Source organism: Monopterus albus, unplaced genomic scaffold (assembly GCF_001952655.1).
Source record: "Monopterus albus unplaced genomic scaffold, M_albus_1.0 scaffold106.1, whole genome shotgun sequence".
Classification (NCBI taxonomy): Eukaryota; Metazoa; Chordata; class Actinopteri; order Synbranchiformes; family Synbranchidae; genus Monopterus; species Monopterus albus.
The window spans coordinates 1,340,697-1,355,229 of record NW_018127986.1 but is presented as its reverse complement, the minus strand read 5'-3'; the positions used below and the strand labels follow the sequence as shown (position 1 = coordinate 1,355,229).

General features: G+C 39.2%; 1 long non-coding RNA gene across 1 annotated transcript; it reads left to right on the top strand.

The window, feature by feature from the left end:
* Positions 1-1,361: 1,361 nt before the first annotated feature.
* LOC109966106 (uncharacterized) lies at positions 1,362-13,640 on the top strand. The gene is made up of 3 exons (XR_002275723.1): positions 1,362-1,567; positions 1,655-1,711; positions 12,968-13,640. It is a non-coding gene; the product is annotated as an uncharacterized LOC109966106 (long non-coding RNA).
* The last annotated feature ends 893 nt before the right edge of the window (positions 13,641-14,533 follow it).

Below are 14,533 nucleotides of genomic sequence, written 5' to 3'. Positions count from 1 at the left end.
ATTTCACATGCGGTATTGCTGCTTTTACTTACACTATGTAAAAAAAATAATCTGACTTTCACTGTGCTGCTCATCGGATCAGTTGTATCATCCCTGTGGGCCACATGTGTGCCACTCCCCCCGACTACACACACAAACTACGTTATATATCATCAGAGCTTCAAACAATCGATCAGAGCTGCTAATGCTCGTCATCCCGTTGCCTCACACCGGTCCCTGAGCAATTAGCCTGCTTGCATCTGAGTGGTACACGGCACTAGGTGGCTCATCTCGCTCCCTTTTCACTGTCTCTTTTCTATCGATTCTTTTATCTTCCACTGGACAGGTTTTTACCCCCAGAGTTTGACTGTGTGACATATAACTGGAGGTGTCACAGGTTTTCCAGCTCTTACACTAATACCCTTTATTTGCTTGCAAAGGGCTGTTGTGGAAGTCACTAACAGATGTGTGTGTCTCAGGCTGTCAAGTCTTTGTGAGTGTAGGAATGTATGTGGGGTGTACATGCAGTTTGTTTAGATGTGTGTCACAAAGATGTTTGTTTTACAGCACCGTTGTAAAAAAACAGACATTCCTCGCCCCAGAGAGAAGAGCCATTTCTGTCCTACACACAGACAGGTTTCTGAAACCTTTAGAGAGTACAGCTTTATGTGGCTATATACTGGAGTATACACAGTATCTGTGACAATATGAATGCCTTTATGTGGTATCCTTTTTAGTGTGTACAGTTTGTACCTATTCACTAGTAAATATACCAATGACCAGAAAAATATACACTTCTGTATAACACAGCCCAAGTCTTGACCCTTTTTGACCAATCACACATTACACAGAGGTAGTATTTATTCAGACTGTCCTCACAAGAAACACAGCAACATCAGTCTTCTCAGCAAGTACCCAAAATAACATGTCTTTACCAAAGGCATTATGATTCTTGTCCATCAGTGATAAAAGAGGGAGTCGGGTGACATTATGATAAAGTTTGTAGAAGGAGGAGGCTGAGGTGGGTGAACGGGTCAACAAAACGATGTCGTCCTGCTGATAGAGGCGTCAGATCAGACGCCACACCTATGTGTCATTTGGGAGGGCAGTTAAAGATAACCTTTGGTCTAAGAAGGCAAGACAAGACATTTGAAGATGTCTGAGAAATTATTTCTCACTATTTTAAAACATTTCAAACAGTTAATTAAGAGAACATTTGACAAATAAATTGATACTTTAAAACAACAGTTAGTTGCATCTGTAGTATTTCTGCAGAGGAGAAGGCAACAGTAAGGCTAACCCTAGGCCCGAGTCCAGGGGCGGAGTCTATGAAAAGGGGCTGAAAGCTGATCAGGCCCTTTCTTCCTGGTTGAAGGCACAGCTGAGAAGTAGCAGCTGGAGCCAACCTTTGTTTTATTGTTTTATTTGATAGGCTGATTTTAAGCAGGATTTAAAACGCAAATTGTGGAGCAATTAAATGTTGCTTGTAGTTCATAGTATGAAATAAAATGTTTGTACTTTTAGACTCTTAACGTTGGGTGACTGAAACTTCCAGTCAATTGTTTGGCTATGCCAACCAAGAAATAAGGTATGCTCAAGTGTAGTGGTGGCTTTTAAATGTTTTGTTTTAATCTTTGTGATACATTATTAATCTGTACTCTTTTATAATGTGTAGATTCCAGTCACCTGCTTGTCTCTGACTGAAGAGGAACCTGTGGCCCATTTCAGCGAGGTGTGTAATATATTTTACTTTGGTATTTTTGTTAAATGTTTGCCATGTTTCTTTTGTATTTAGTCTAATATACGCTTTGGTTCATTCAGTATCCAAGGACAGGCTGCTAAAAAAGTTAATTGCTGGTTTTCCCAGATCTATTGTGATAATGTGGTGTACCTTCTACTGATACAATTGTATGGGCCATTTTTGTGGGGTGTTCTTGCTGCCATAAACTCCTTTCCCACTGCCCAAAAACCCATGTAAACTTGCCACGCCTCTGGTTTTTGACGGGAGAGGGAATGCAACTATTGGGACAAATGATTCAGCAATCGACACAGTTCGTTATCCGCCTCACCTCGGCTTGGAAACAATGGCAAAACCAAACTTTGCTAAACCGACAAATGTACGCAATGTCATCAGTGTCTCAGCCACAAATTCCATAAGTCTTCAGTGGGAACGCTTCCAGAAGCCAGTTAAAGGCCAGTTTAGCTGGGCATAAAAAACATGTATACAGGGTACTTTTGGTGGGAAAGCAGCATTAGTGAGAGGGTCTGAGTAGAATGAATGCAGGATGGTTGCCTGGTTTGTGTCACCCTAACCGGCTGTTTATAGGGATCTGAACCAGTGTTAAACAATGACTTGAAATGGATTGTGTCTGGAGTTTATATTAATTTGCTATGTATTTAACTTGTATCTAATTATACAAGCTAGCCTCTTTGTTCAGCTGAGCACCATTTAGTATTTGCTTTAGATTAAATAAGATTACAGCAGTACATCAACATCGCCTCTCTTGAAAAATGAACCATTTAAAGAATGAGTTTAGCAAGTGCATGTTGTGTGTGTCTGGTGTGAAGCTCCTGCAACAGACAGATCTGTTTAGTAAAATCTTTAATCTGTGGATAAATGCCAATTCTTTAAATTAATATAAATAGTGCCCAGCCTCAACCCAGCAGGAGTATGTAGTCACACTATAACGTAGTTAACTGGAAGTGGCTGCAGCCAGACTGCAGTTACTTTAAAAACTTAAGACAAAATCATCAGTGCTTCTTGATTTACTTTTTCAGCTCTAAGCCAAACAACTAATGACAATTGCCATCCAGCAGTAGAGTAAAGATGACTGAGGTTCCCTGCTGACTGCTGCATGTAGTGACCTGGGAATGAAGGAGCACAGTCGTGCTGACTCAGTGAATCTGAACACCACAGAGGCTGGCTTGTCACAGTGCCAACCATTCGATTTGTTTAGACACACAATATGGCCATCCTGGCTGTGTGTTGCAAAAGACTCCAGGGGAGTACTTGCCAGCCAACTTTCTCTTGTCGCTCTCTCTTATTTTTCACTGTGAGACCACACTCTGCAGGGAGCGTTTGAAGAAGCAAATGCACTTTCATGGAAGATTCAAAGCTGTGATCAAACATGCAGCGTTCTCTGAAATAATTCAACATTTTGACACTTTGTCTAATGCTTGATTTATGGCTTTCAGCCTCGTATGCGTCTTTTGTTTTACAGTTCTTTCTGCATGTTTTTAATCTATTTGATGCAAAATATCTTGATATGCAAGCATCCAACAAACAAACATGCCTCTGCAATGACAAGTAACAGCCTTTCTCATTGTACATAATGACTGAATTAATCACTAAGTTACCAGGGTTGTTATGAGCCTGATCTGCCACTTTCTCTTCCCTGCAGCAGTACCAAGTAATAGCGATTGTCAGAATAATTCAGTCTTCCTATCAAAAGAGAACTGATAATTCTGCTCCATCGAACCTGGATTTCCCACATTCTGCTTGTTGCATGCTGCACAGAGATAAAAGATAAATGTGGAAACACTTATGATTAATAAATGTTGTTTGTAGGACGTTGTACTAAAGGTTTTTATTATTAACAAATCCCACAAAGAATGAGACGACCAACTTGGATTTCCATCATCCTTAGCCTGTCTGTGGCACTTTGCTCTAGGTTTTTAAAAACTGGACATTACTCATGAACATATACATTTATTTGCGTTTAAGTGTTAATGGTAGCAGGTTGATCCATGTGTGATTGTATTTCTGTTTTTATTTCAGTACATTTCAGAATGAATTTTATTTTTAGTTTTTACTGTTTCAACATTAAATTAAACACTCCAACACTTTAATTTTTTAAGTTCTCACAAACTCTACTTGTGACATGTTTCATAAATCCATTAGTTATATTGGATTATTATTACTGATACATTATTGTATACATCACATTTAATGTTGCACTTAAAGTACTTTGTTGGGTAGCTTGTGAATTTTCCACCAGAAACTAATAAAGTCTTATCCTATTATTCTTTTTTTTTTACTAACTGGGTTCTGATTATAACCAGCGTCTAAAGTTATAAAAATAGTGAAATAAAAAGTATATTTGCCTCTAAAATGTAGTGAAGTAAGAAGTAGCAGCTAAATAAAATACTCAAAATACAGATAGCTCAAAACTGTACCACAGTAAATATACTTGGTTACAACATTTTGCTTATGCACTGATTCATCTGTATTAATCAAATGGTATCATATACAGTGTCAGTTACAGCACTCATTTTGTGCAGAACAACTATTTTTCTTGTGATACTTCATGTACATTTTGCTGCTAAATCTTCTCTACCTTTACTCAACTAGGATTTCACATGCATGTACTTGGAAGTGTTTCTACTGGTATCACTGCCCGGGAGAAAGATGTGACCTAATTAACTTTAATCACTGCAGACGGTCTCTGTAGTGAATTGCAATTGAAGGGAATGCAAAGCTGAACAACCTGTACGAGTCTTCTCTGCAGCTTCTCTATTTATTCTGTTTTTAAATATTGTGCTGGTAAACTGACTTTAACAGGAATCATAATATTATGGATCACTGAGATAAATGAGGTGAGTCAGGGTCATGGGATAAAACATGATCAATACAATTAGAAGACAGCGTCATTGTTAGTAACACTGATGTCAAAACTTTCTCCCTGCCACTTTTTCCCCTCCATTTTATTTCCAACAGCTCACTGTAATCGGCTTTATTTTTTTTTGTACTCATCTCTTGCTCATATTTAATAGTATCATTAAAACATCATATTTTTTCTTCTGTTGTCTTGGCAGTGAGGTTGAAACTTTCCCCTGCAATGGGCTCACTATTGAACATTCACTGGTAATTAAACGGTAATGAACTGTTGTGTGACCTGTGGTGTGTGAGTAATTGATTCTGAAAGCAATGTTTGTGGGCACAGTGTGTGTCTACAGCTTGGGCAGGCGCTGTGTAAAAGGCAGCTGCTGTTACAGCTCTGGAGCGTGTTGTTGCTCCTCTGGCCTATAGATGGTGATGCTGCACTTCCTCTCATTGAGGGAACACGCCGTGATCACACCTGGTTTGGGCTATGGGTGATCGGCTGTCCCAAAATATATAGACAGCTGTGGTCAAAAGTTGCAGGTGTTGATCTACTATTGATTATTTGTCTTTTTGTTTTTGGGGATTATTACTCTACCTTGGTATGTTGTTGTTAGTCTCCAACTTTAGGCTGCTTCTCAATCTGTTCTCATATGGCATCTCTAACTAGTCCCTCATGATCCAGTCGTATCTTAGCAACAATAGCTACTGTTAGAATGACAGGCCTGTCAATCTTTGGATTTCTCCATGTTCAGTTTCCTACAACTTGGTACTGCAGTTAACTTTGCACTGTTGACATTACTCAGACACCGTGTATTTTTTGACGACTCGTGTTAGTCATGGAATAATACACATTTGGTGAGTTAATAGGCATTTACAGTACAGCAGAAACTGTAGCTTGGCATAACAAGCCTGTCAAACTTTGGATTTCTCAAAATGTTGAAGTGGTGTTGACAGGACTGTTTCAAAAATGATACTCAGTGTCTAAAGAGTTTAGAGGGAGATGTCTTTTCTTATCTAGTTTGCAAAATCAAAAGCACATCTGCACAAGTATAAGGGATGGGTGAACTGTGCCGCTCTAACAGCAGCCACAAACCTTAGAATGCATGCTTAACTAGCTTACTATGTACAGTAGCAGGTGTTATTTCCAAAGGCAGCAGGCATGTCAGTAGCTAAATGCATTATGGGATTATAGAAAAATACCTGCTCAGGACTGTGTGCTAGTGCCAGTATATCAGAGGTTGGAGTAATGATAACAGTTCCCCTATAGTCTTTATTCTTTTTTTAATTTAATTTTTTGGCATTGTTGAAGTTTGTAGTCTAGCAACTTGAGCCAAACTTGACTTAGTGTCGCCTTTGCCAAACAACTTTACTCCCCCTCCACATTTCTTATAAAAGTGAAGAATATTTTCTAAATCTGTTGTACCAGTATGTTGTTCTGTGTTAAGCTGTAAACAAAGTTCAACTAGAAAAAAAAAACATTTTGATTAGTCAAGTTTTATTTATAGTGCAGCCCAATATCACAAATTTGCCTCAAGGGCCTTTCCAACCTGTACAACATATGACATCTGTCCTTGGAGCTTCAGCTTGGATCAGGAAAAACCTACTCCCAAAAAGTCTTTAAGGGTGAAAATATGGAAGAAACCCCAGGAAGAGCAAAAGAGGAGGGATAGATAGACAAGCAATAGAAGTGGTGTGCACAGAATACGTACATAGGGGATTCACAATATAAACAATCAACATGAAAACTGTATTGTAAACAAGAACATAATAAAGGAGGACATCAAGCAACATCCAGGTACAGTCACACCAGAGTCACATGACCTCCCCTGCAGACAAAGACCTGGAAGAAAGGAAGACTATACAAACACACAAGAGGCATACCCCGGGCATTCAAACAATATGAACACAAGGGATTAAGCAGAGAGATGTGGGGTGGGGGCTGGGAGGATGAGGATTCAGACCCAAATATCTGGAATGAGGCACCGAGATCCAGAGGAGAGAAGGAGGTCCCATGAAGGCCAGTGGTCCAGCACAGAGAGCCTGAGTAAAAAAAGACGACAGAGGCACAAAGTTTGGACACAGTAAATAGATGCTTAGGTTTTCAGGAGGTTCTTACTGTAGGTACAGTATTAGGTTTAATAGATTCATTGAAACTGACCCACTGGTATTACATCAGCTGGTGTAGATGCTTCAGTCTCAGTCTTTTAGCACTTTACTATGTATGCGCATATTTGAAGCTGGGCAGTCACTGTACAGATTTAGCCCCAGACTTGTCACCCATGAGTAAATTTTAAATCAGGCCAAATTTCTGTCAGATCAGTTGCTGTTTGACATACGGTTTAAAATGTGTCACGATGGTTGATTAATTGCCTGAATCGGACAATCACTTTTTAGAGGTTGTCTTGCAGTTCAAGCAGTCCCACAGTTAAATTTCCCACATGGCTGCTGTCAAAACATCCATTTTAAACTGCAGTGTGCTGGTTTTAATATTACTGGGATAGGACTTTACATGTTGTGGCTGAAACCACGACTCAAGACTACACAGTGGTATTAAATGGAACATAACACTGAGCAGACAGACTACCAGTTAGTTATCTGCATCTTCCAGCTATCTGCAGCTCCATTTTCTTACTTTCTGTTCATAGTAGGATTTTACAAAGTAACATAGCCTTATCTTTTTGTGTCGACATTGGTTATCTTGTTTGAGTAAACGTGGAATTAGTTGTCAATGGGAAAAATTGACCAGGGGCTTCATGCTTGCATTGTAAGCATCTGTACTGTAGCTGGTCGATTATGCAGACACTTGTACAGATAAAACCCAGGTGGTGCTCATCTGCCCTCTGACTTGAAAAGCACCTTTTTTTGCAGGAAAATCTTTTGTAACCTTTTAACTTTATGTTGCGGTTCTTAAACATTATGGCTCGTTGTTTCAAATTTCAACTAAAAGCTTGTAAAAAGTAGATGGGTAAATGCTATTGTAGAAACAAGTCAGTTTTAACAGCCCAGCCAGAGTTTTTTGTGCTCTTCATCCAATTAGGCAACAAACAAAGAAGAATAAGCCTTTTGAGCCCCATTTTTTTTTGACAAATTAAACACAGATATCAGAAACATTAGTCTGGATGTGCCCTATCTTTATGAGGCTTATATCCTAGCTGGCTGAATGTGTAGGCAGTAGCCTAGACATATAGGAATTGCCTTATAATATGGGAGAATCCAGTATTCATTATATGATTTGTTCTGTATTTTTGTGCACATTTTAATGTGTGTTGGTTGAGTCAGTGAAAATATATTAGAATTAGAAAAATCCAACTGTCTCTCTAACAGTCGTGTGTCCAGCAGCAGACAGAGAGGATTCGGGACCAGAGCTCCCAGTGTGACCAGCACAAACAGCAGGCAGTTGTGTTTTTCTGCTTTTGTTAAAAAAAAAACTAGAGTTTGAGTTTATTTACAGGATAATGTGGTTGTGGTTTCATCAGAAATTTTAACATACTAATTGAAATACCCAAATTCTGTGATCAGCTTAGATATTTATGAGTGAAGACAAGAAAATGTCCCGTTTGTACTATTATACTGTGCAGCTGACATTCCAATCACACACTCTATATTAACTGGTTAAGAGAGGAATGTGGAAAATAGGAATATCTTTTAATATATTGCAGATTGAACAGCAATAGATCTTACCTACTTATTCATGTTCAGTTTTTTGACACTTGTTAATGTGTCAGTGTGGATTGTCATAGATGTTTCTGTGAAAAATAAAATCCTCAGTGAAAACTTGTGAGCTTTGTCAAGTAATGTAAATGAATAAATATGAATTTCAGTTATAGTTAGTGCAGTTTTATTTGGGTGTTGGAAACATTAGTCATCCATTCACCTCTCACGTGGAGGACTAACAGAGATGTGGCCATGGGCTGATAGCCTCTACAAGATAAATCAGCTTTATCCATATCTTCATTGATAGGTTATGGGTTATTATTATAGGTGTGTTGGCTACTCTGTAGCACATAGGCCTGATTAAAACAAGAAAATGTGATTCCTGCATTGTTACTGTTGTCTGCTTAGTCTTACTCCTGTGATACAAACTCTACTGGTAGCTGTAGGAAAGCCAACTGATTGTCATTTGAGGACAAGTTTATGCCTTCACTTAATCTGACTATAGTTAGATAAATATTTTTCTCAAATATCATCATAGGCTCTAAATTTATTTGAACAACACAAAGTGGTTTAGTGATAGATCAGACATAAAGCTGCTCTGGCTGAATATAAGTACTTTGTCAGCATTATAGCAGAACTAACCTTATTGAAGTTAGGGCTACTGTACTTTATTATGAAATAATATATTTTGACTCTATTAAAACTTTCAGAACACATAGCCCTGTGGTTGATTACTTGTAGCGGAGCCACTGACAGTTACAATGTGGTGGGGCTTAGTTTTGTAAAGCAATGACTGTCACCAAACAGTTTTTACTGACAGTAAATACTAAAAACCATTGTTACCATGGGAACATACAATTTCAAAGATGCATTAACACATCTGCACGGGTCTATGAGTGTCCAAATACATGCATACATGAAAGATGTTCTACTGTTGGTAACTTTAGTTTTTATAATTAACTCGCTGAGAGGGGTGCCTTTTTTCTTGGCTTGAGCACCTGCCTCCCAAAATGTCTGTGCACAGCCCTGAATGTAAGTTCACAGACTTCTCATTGTAAAACGAATAAAACATTAAAAGAGTGAAAATGGAGTTTTCAGCCCATTTGTCATGAGCTTTAGCTAAGCATTGAAGGTACAGATAACATCTGCTGCCAAGTGACTGTCTCCACTAACAGAATCCACTGTTGTCAGCTAGAAATGAAGAAGCCTGCTTTTGTCTACTTATGTGTGAAACTGAAGACCCATTGTTTCAAAAAAAATTACAGTAGAGTTTGAGCGGTAAATCATTGTGCCGAGAGACTGACAGGTAGAGTAACTAAAGCGCGCCTCTTCTACATGCTGCTTTTTATCCTTTTCACAAACTTTATTCCTGTCTTCCTCTTTAAATGTGCAATGCAGAGTAGCTGCTGCATTAACCTCCCAGTCACCTCCCAGGCTCATTTCTTTCATTGACTCTGCACTATAATGGCTATAGTGAGGTACCGAGCACAGATGGTGAACAATGTGAAACAATGGGGACCAACCAGGCTTATGGCCAACTACTGCTCTTTGTGCCGGCAGGTAAACAGTTTGGAAAGTGATGTGGAATGACAACAGGCCAACATGACAAACACAGTAATCTTCTGATGACCAGATCATTGAACAAAGATGTTTGTTTACATCTTGCCTCATGCAGAAAACAAACCATTGTTTTGGAAAGTAAAAAAAAAAAGGCCTAATCTGCAAAGGAGCATGTGATTTCAGTTGAAGTGCTCCAGCGTTTATTCTGCAATTTGTATTGTGGTCAGGTATGTGAAAAAGGGGGCTAAAATGGATTTTATTGCCTATGCTTTCAGAAGTGATGAAATGGTTCACCACACACTCTGACGAGTTGAGGTTATTATGACCATCAGTTCATTTTCTTTTCTCCTTGGGAACACTGGGCCATATTGTAGTGCATCTGAGCATTGTTTGGACTGATCTATGATTAGTCACTGTCCAAGCTCAGCTGCACATCCAGTGGAAATGGTGAGTGACAAATCTGTGGTGGAAATTTGTTTGACATGCTTGTCAAAAATGGTAATGTTGTTTTCAAAGAGGATGTATGTAATGTATGTATGTTGATCAGAATGAGCCATAAAATTAAACAATGTAAATGTGAAATGTAAGTTTGAGCAGAAAATCTCTTGGGCTTTTGTATGGAAAAAGTACAGAATAGCCAACCTCCCTAGCACTTAATGAATGCTTGACTGAGTGGAGCAATTACAGGGGATAGCTCCATTAAGCCATTTACATTTGCTGAAAGTTAGATACCCTTTAATTTGCTCTATTTGGAAAGCTTCAGAAAAATAGACATACATTATGGAAATAAACCAGCTGCATGCAGATGTACTGGAAGTGTTAAAATCTCTGTAGTGTGGACATGTTGGCTGTATTCTACATTGTTTGCTGAATATCTCCTGATGGTTCACTGGCTCATACAGTATACCTCGTGGCAACATTTGAACCAGATACAAAGCTTTAATCCTGATCTGTTGACTGTTGGGAACCAGTAAAGCACACAGTTCTTGCAGATCTACAGGTCTGCACAGGATGACAGTGCCCCCATCCATAGGACACAAAGGATCAGTGACTGTTTGTGTATCATATGCTATGGCGTTCACAGCCACCAGATCTCAACCCAATTGAATACCTATGGTAGTCCAAAATGCTGCTGCTCGTCTATTGGTTGGAGGGCGTAAAAGTGACCACATCACACCCATTTTGGCTTCCCTGCATTGGCTGCCGGTGTGTTTTAGAATCCATTTTAAGATTCTTTTATTTGTTTTGAAATCTTTAAATGGTTTGGCCCCCTTTTATCTTACAGAATTGCTACATCCCTATAGCCCCTCTTGGTGCCTCAGATCGGCTAATCAGCTGCTCTTGGAGGTACCGAGGGCTAGGCAAAGATCTAAGGGGGACAGAGCTTTTTCTGTGGGGGCGCCTAAGTTGTGGAATGCATTGCCCCTTTATATTAGACAGGCCCCCTCGTTGTCCACTTTTAAAACCTATTTGAAGACTCATTTGTACCGTTTGGCGTTCAAACCAGTATGATCCTGTGTCTTGTTGAGCTTGTGATTTATGATAGGGGGTTGTTTTAAGTATGATATTTTTGTTTTGCTGTTCGTTTATGTTGTTTTTTAAGGGGTGTTGTGGATATTGTGTTAAGCACTTTGGTCAGCTTCGGCTGTGTTAAATGTGCTATATAAATAAAGTTGATGATGATGATGATGGTAGGGCTTTTTGACCAATAAAGAACCGGTTCAGTTCTCACTCACAAACTAAGTTTTGTTTGGTTCTTTGTTACCAAGACAGAACTGGTTGACTTTTATAGTCCATGCCAAGGCACACTGAAGCTGTACTAACCTTACTGTGATCTGTATGAAGAATAATTTGATCACAGACAGTATAGCAGTTTAGATGAGCTCTAACTTCTGGTACATTCCATGCTTACTCATCAAATACTGTAAATCCAAATTGACACATTTTTGTGACATGAGCCGATACAGGCGGTAGCTTTGAAACACACCCCTATCAGTAGATAAAGCAAAACTACAGTACATGCATAGCTAGACACCATTAAGGATGAGTGTTTTTTGTGAACTGACTATTCCCATTTTCAATTAAAATCCAAAATCTAGTTCTCAACAATAAGTCCTGTGCACAGCTTCACCACTTGCACATATCCATGTTTTATTGCTAAACATCATCTTCAAGTAATCCTCATTACTTCACTCAAATTTTTTGTTAAGGTATCTAAAGTTGGAGATTCTTGTCAGACACATAATGTAACTAGGTGACAGCAGTTTGAGGGGCTTATCTGACACTAGACTGTGATTTAATTACTCTGTGCAGGAAGTGTCAAGTGTTACCTAAATGCTTCTGAGGCAGGCAGGTGGCAGGTGTTATGATGAAAACATAGAAATGCTGACAGTATAACAGCGATTTATTGTGCACAGCTGATTACAGCACGTGCAGTCCCTCAGGATGGGCCTGTTTCACACTCAGAAACCTCCTGATATGCTGTTTATGGTATTGTGCATGACCTCACTCAGATGAGTCCATCAAGAATGACTATAAAGTGCTGTCACATTAAAAAGCAGCCTGAAAATTGACTTAGGTGGGATAAAAAAAAAATAGTTGCAAAGGCAGCATATTCACAACTCTCAGCTTGGTATGATGATATTGTTACAGCAGACAAGCCCCCTTATCTACTGTTAGCCATATCTTTACAACAGCTCCAAACAACACATTTTAGTACCCCTTGTCCAGCTCTTCATAGCATTTTTACACAGTGTGAAATCTATAAGATGCCTATAGTATCATGGATGATTTATGTATTGACAATGTACAAGACATTTACAGGTTCAGTTGTTTTGTTCAGCAAACAAAAAGATGGTTTCCATGTCCTATGCAGGCAGTGATGGATGAATTTATTCAGGCAAATTCTGAATGTGCTTTCAAGGAAATTATATTCAGCACCGATAGACTGTTGGATTATAAACTCCTCAGCGGAGGTGATTAAAAGCACTTTTCAGTCTTGAAAGAATCTTTTTATTCCTTTTAGCATAATGTCAGCCAAGAAAATGATCTGAATTTTTCCATCTCTTTTTCCCTGACTTTTTTTCTTGTGCTTTTCAGGAATATCTTAGGTACTCCGGTGTCAAACTCATCCCAAATTTATTGCCTATTCTTTTTCTCATTTGCTATTAGAGACAGGCCAATCAGAATGCACAGCCTTGGAAGGAGGGGACAGAAGCAGACAGAGGAGGGTGCATTAAAGACTTGAAGTGCTTGGGATAAATAATCATATTTCTATGCACCCACAATGCTGGAAAAGCACCATCTGGGACAGGCTGTGGATTTGCATTACAATATAAATGGGAAGTTGCTGGAGCTGAAAAGGTGATGCGAAGTCACTCAGCTACCCCCTCACTCTCTGACAGGTCACATCTCCCTCCTCACACCAGGTAGCAGGCAGACGCAAGTCACTTTGTTGGTGCACGGTATGCTGTGTACTCTTGTCACTCGACTGCGCACCCTCCACCTCATCTCTCTTTTTTTCTTTTTCTTTTTTTGAACAATCTCCTCAGCTAGAGTAGCCTGATAGCGTATGCACTAGTGGCTTCACTTTCAGATGTGGCTTCACTGAACCTTTAGAGCTCAGTTCATATACAAGTAGGTGCAGAGGAGATGAGGAGACAAGCAAAGAGGAGCTGGTGTGAGAGGTGATGCTGGTGGCACAATAAAACCGCTATATAACCTGATTGTGATTGTGTGATTTATACATAACTTTCTATCCTTTAAATGTTCCTGCTCAACAGCAATATTGTCAGTCAACGAGGCATGCAAATGCATTTCCACAATTAAAATTTTGAAAGCTAAAGGGCACGAGTAACTTATGCTTGTTTTGTCTTTTATTTTGCAGTTGTTTCCACCTTTAAGCCTTCTGTTCATTTACATTTTAAAAAGTGTTTGCAAGACTGAGCCTCACAGGTCGAGGTTTCTCATTCTGACAGTATGCAAACAGAATTTTAATACTTCATGGAAGTTGGCACCACTTTGCATGGCAGCGCAACGTTGGCAGGAGACGGCTGCAGATAGGCATCGTGTTCAAATGACTGAGTCTGGTGTGGTCTGGCTCTGAGGATGCACTGTGATGCTGAAATAGTTTAAGTTGTATACAGCTTTACCAGAACACCATCAGTCCTACCCAAATTATGAGGTTTATAGAAGGAGTTTAATTTTGACACTCTACAATTGTTCAGTTTTTCCCCCATAATGGTTGTTACTCCTGCTTGTCTAATCCAATATTCAAGCAATATGATTTAGAAACTTTAAATTCACACATTTTGACAACGTACAAGATGCTCCTGTTTCCCCTGTTATGAAGAACACAATGTCAGTGGCTTTCTCACACTCGACACAAGTCTAGAGAGTCACATGAAATATGCATGTGTGTGTTTACTAAACGAAGCGCCATTAACCACAGAATAGATTAACTCCAAAAAAACTAAAGGGAAGGCACACAATAAAACTGCTATATAATCTGCTATATACAGGTCTCTGTAAAATGCTTCAGTGTTTATATCTCCTTGATACTCGGTGGCCTGCTGTTGCTTTTAGCACCCTTACGAAGTAGGTGATTGCATAGTGGCAAATTACAGCACTACAAAAACTGACACATGAAAATGATTCATAAGTCAATAAGGAGAACAATGAATTGGAGCAGATGCTGTGGAAAGAATATCACATGAGGCAGTCGGTGTTGGATTTCCC